We start from the raw sequence: 5,454 nt of genomic DNA, 5'->3' as shown, positions 1-5,454 counted from the left end.
TTTTTGGGGGGTGAGTGTGTTTTGGGGCGAGTCTTTCGGTTACCCGTGTGTGTATGTGAAGGCGGGCTCTGATTGGTGCGCAGGCGGTGGGCTCAGCAGTGCGGGGAGAGCAGCCAGTAATACGATCCATGGGAATCAAAAAAGAAGGCTGGACAACTCTGGACAGCCTGTCACATGGCCCCACACACACACACACACACACACACACACACACACACACCAACACACACCACACACCACAACACAAGCCCACCACCCCCATAAAATGTAATAGGCCAGAGGGGGGGGAAATGTCAGAGCACATATATGAGTTGTTGAACACCCATGTGCTTTCAGGTCTACAATTCATTTGGTCATTGAACAATACAAAGGAGGAAGTGAGGAAACTGGCTCATGCCAATTTAAATGACCAACATGAAAATAGATGTTAAAGTAGTACGGAGGGTTTAAATTACAGAACACCATACGCAATGAGAGGTCATCTGTCTTTTTGGCTGGACAAGCAGGACCAGCATCTATGCATAATGTCGTTGACTGACTGACTGACTGAATCAGAAGCCATTCATTCTAATTTTCTCCTCACCTCCTCTGAGACCCGGTCAACAAAGATACAGATTAAGTTAAGTTGCCATTTACATTTTTTAAAATTCATTCAAATGGAATTTAGGCCAACACATCCCATGTATAACCATGATTATTATACCTGCTGTGTTACACATACATGCGTGACTGTTTAAGTCGTGCATGTGTGACCATACCGCTATCCTCTGTACATCAATTAGATTAAAGCACAACAGGTGTGTCTGTGTAATCACACAACACACACTTTTATAAAAAAAACAGCTTAACCGTGTCATGTGATATGCTATTTCAGTACACTGTAACAACAAATATTACTAGGCCCACTACATAAATTTGCAGAGGAACATTTCATATCCAGAAAATAACTATAGACATTCCAACTGACTATGCCTCTAACAAACTGCCCACAATTTCACACATTGCCCATACAGGGCCATATAGTGGTTTTTGACTCATTCTTGTCTTAAATGTCTTTCTCTCTCCGCCAGGACAAAATCAGCAAAAATCAGCATTGTTAGGCACCAGTTTCTGTTGTGTTTGACGTCACATGCCCATACACGGTGATCCCTGAGGTTTTATGCCCAGGTTTAGAAATGCTCAGCGACAGCGCAAATCAACTTCAACTTCTTTATCGTCATAACACAGGCTTAAATGTGTAAAAACAAGGGAACCAGGGGACCTGGTACTGCCAGACCCCTAGTGGTTGAAATCTGAATGGCCGGACATCTGAATGGTTTCTAAACTACGTCACGCTAAGCTTGGCCAATCAAAAAGAGGGACATGTAAGAAAACGTTTTCGTCCGGACGAAAACGATAGCAAATGGGGACCGACAAAGCCTCATGTAAGTGAGTGGTGCTATTTATGAGTTATGAATTTCATCATGCGTCTCGCTAGCCAATCACAGTACTGAGCAAAGGGTCTGAATACTTATCAGCCAATCACAGTACAGCGAAAGACACATTTTCACGACGGATGGATCATGGGTCCCAACCCCACTTAAGGCCCGTTCAAAGTCCCTAGATGGGTCTAAAACGTGCGTCAGGGGGTGAGGGATTCCATCCGTTCTTTACGGACGCATGCATAGTCGCTCACGTTATTTAGGGGTTATTTTATTTATTTTAAAGTGTACAGGCGTAATACACCTATTCATCCACTAGATGGCAGTTGCGAGAGTATGTACCACCGTACCCATAATGTTGCCATGTCTGCTTATTATAAGCGACTTTGGGCTTATTTTTCTGTAAAGTTGCTTGTAAACAAACAAGCAATTTTGTATTGGTGGTTGTGGTTTTATTTGGGCTTGTTTCTAAAGTGTAGTTGCTTATTTGGGCCAATTATTATTTAAACCAGTGATTCTCAAACATATATTGTAGATCTGCTATATCCTAGTCGATTCTTTTGGGCTTGTTTTCATAGACCTGGTTGCTTATTTCTCTCACAAAACCTGGCAACAGCGTAGCTAACAACATGAAGCTACCATTGTAGCATCTAGCCAAAACAACGCAATAAAAGACACAAACTAGTCCACAAACTAGACAAAAACAATGGTTGTCTACAAAACGTGAGTTTCGACCCCTACTGCACTGTGCTATATGTGCTATATATTGTCACAGACCGTGGATCGACGGGTCTAAGTAATTAAGTACATTTAACTCAAGTACTTCCACCAACGTGGGTCTTTTTTTGGAGAAAGAGGGCCCGAGGAAAACATTTTTTCCTTATACTGCCAACGGGTGCCACTGGTACTACAGGCAACGTAGTTGAACGTACACGTCGGCCTGACGGTGAATGTCGACTGCACGGAAGTAAATCCTGGAGCCGCAATTAAGTGACGGAGGGGGAGACAAAACCAACAACGTAAGGAGCGTTGGCGCTCGTTACGTCTCCTTACGTCCGAATATGAATGATACTTTATAGGAGCGGCTACACCGCTCAAAAACAAAGTCTTAAGCTGCGTTCAGACCTAATAAAGATGAACAAAAAAAAAAGCAGAAATCCATTTCGATTTGCTTTTTTTAATCAAACTGGGCGTGTCCAAGGTACCTGTCACTCAAGTCGCCGCTAGTATGCTTGTTTGAGCCGAGACAAAACGGGCTGTTTGAACAGATGCGCATTTTGAAGTCAAAAATGTAAAATAGCGGCTGTAGATGAGAAATACGTCTATATCTAGTAACTACATAACCTATTTATGGATTAAATATTCATAGAACGTTCATAATCAAGCTGCTAAATAACTGAACGAGCCGTCCGCTCGGTACCATTGCCTGCTGTCCAGGTAGGCCGTCAGGGGAGACTCTCTCACCGCCAAGCATCACTGTCTCTCCCACAAGGCCCCACCGTTCTCCCGGGGGAGAAGAGTTCAGACCTCCGGGTGGGGGAGGTGAGCGGGTGGTCACACAATGTGTATTGCTTGCGCGCACACACACACACACACACACACACACACACACACACACACACACACACACACACACACACACACACACACACACACACACACACACACACACACACGACTGCAGCACCGAGACCCGTCCGGTGCCGTGCTCCTCTCCTCTGGCCGAGGAGAGAGGTCGAAGGACGGCATCTAAATGCCGATTCAGAGCTCTTAGAGCAGTGGTTCTCAAACTTTTTCATGTCAAGGACCCCCAAATTGACACTTATTAGTCCGCGGACCCCCATTTGAAAAGATATGTCAGGGACCCCCCATAAGAGAAGAGTTTTATGGCTCTAGCAGTGATTCTCAACCATTTTAATTTCCCCCAGTTTTACATGCATTTGGCTACGGACCCCCATTTAATGGCATTTCTATCTCTGGGACCCTAATCTCTCAAGAACAGATTCTGCTCTGCGTTGGAATCTGTCGTGAAGGTTCGTCATAACGTGTACGCACTGTGTGGGCGTGGGCGTGCCTTCAGATCAGGAAGCAGGCCGCGCTTTACCCAATCAAATGTAGTGGGCGGGATTTACGTGTCCGCTGATCCTTCCCTACTCGAAACAAGCCGAAACTAATTTAACAATAGCGTCCGCGGAGCAGACAAAACCACGGAAAGATATTCACATTTTAACTTGCTCTTTCATCATAGAAACAAGTGGGCTTATAACCAAAACGATCCATGTTCTCTGGGAGAAGTGGTGTTAGTGTTCCTTGTAGAAATATTGTTAGTGGGAATGAAAACATAGTCGCACCACCCGGAAGTGGAGCGTGAAGGCAGACTAAAACCCCGGTTTCCTATGCGCACGGGTGCTGCGTCGTCATTGTCCCAGAGCCAGTGAGAGATAGTACAAACAGCAGAGGACGCTGTTTTTCATTCTCACTGGCTCTGGGTTCCCAGATTGCTGGGACCCCAATTTATATTGTAAATCTATGTTTATTTACCTCTGAGAGTGTACACATGGAACCAAGTTCCACCTCTGGCTCCCTAGGCTGGCTCACTAACCACTCAGCTATGGCCGCCCCTCAAGAGAGAGAGAGAGAGAGAGAGAGAGAGAGAGAGACATGGAAAGGGAATAGATTGAAGAGGGAGACATAGAAACGGAGTAGATTGAAGAGAGAGAGAGAGACATGGAAACAGAATAGATTGAAGAGAGAGAGAGACATGGAAACATAAAAGATTGAAGAGAGAGAGAGAGAGATGGAAGCAGAATGGATTGATTGGACATCTCAACCTATTGCCATTAACAGGAATCGAACCCTCAACCTTCGGATTGACAGGCTGCAACACTACCTATAGTGCTATAGCTTTGTCCAGGCTAAGGTTGTCTGTTGAAGATAAAAGTGAACCAGTGAAAGCAGCCGATCTACAAGCTCAGAAACACGTTGCTATCTGAAAAGTTTTGAGATTGTAGATCGGCTATTTTCAGAATGAAGTATGTCATACATTGCAAAAACATACCTTCTCAGATAAGCATTTCATATTATCTTTATCAATTGCATATGTATTCATTAATACAGTCTTGTTGTTTGCAATGCACTTTAAATGAAGTCTCCACCAAGTGAGGCTTGAACCGGCAACCTTTATGTTGTGAAACATTCACTTAAGCGGGAAGCCATTGGACCAACAGACCTGATTCAGTGAAAACGGAGGTCAAACAGATGATACCATTTCACGCAAATAACTGAAAAATCCTGGGTTTAAGTGTTTTTCAAACTGCTCAAAATTGCGGACAATCTAAGGGCGGAGAGAGAGACATGGAAACGGAATAGATTGAAGAGAGAGAGACATGGAAACAATAGATTGAAGAGAGAGAAGGATGGAAGCAGAATGGATTGATTGGACGTGTCAACCTATTGCCATTAACAGGAATCAAACCCTCAACCTTCGTATTGACGGGCTGCAATATTACCTATAGTGCTATAGCTTTGTCCAGGCTGAGGTTGTCTGTTGAAGATAAAAGTGAACCAGTGAAAGCAGCCGATCTACAAGCTCAGAAACACGTTGCTATCTGAAAAGTTTTGAGATTGTAGAACGGCTATTTTCAGAATGAAGTATGTCATACATTGCAAAAACATACCCTCTCAAATAAGTATTTCAGGTTATGTTTAACAATTGCACATGTATTAATTGACACAATCATGTTGTGTGCAATGCAACTTTAATGAAGTCTGCATCAAGTGAGGCTTGAACTGGCAACCTTCAGGTTGTGAGGCACACGTTTAAGGGAGAAGCCATTGGAACAACAGACAAGAACCTGTGAAAAAGGAGATCACACAGATGATACAGTTTCACGCAAATAGCTGAAAAATCCTGGGTTTAAGTGTTTTTCAAACTGCTCAAAATTGCGGACAATCTAAGGGCGGAGCTTACTGGTCAACGTGATACATGTGTTCCTCATGAGTCAAGGCACATGTGTAAACAGGTTTAATGGCT

Source organism: Gymnoscopelus braueri, assembly GCF_963280865.1.
Source record: "Gymnoscopelus braueri genome assembly, chromosome: 1".
Classification (NCBI taxonomy): domain Eukaryota; kingdom Metazoa; phylum Chordata; class Actinopteri; order Myctophiformes; family Myctophidae; genus Gymnoscopelus; species Gymnoscopelus braueri.
The sequence above is the reverse complement of the archived record's forward strand: the minus strand, read 5'-3'. Positions refer to the sequence as shown.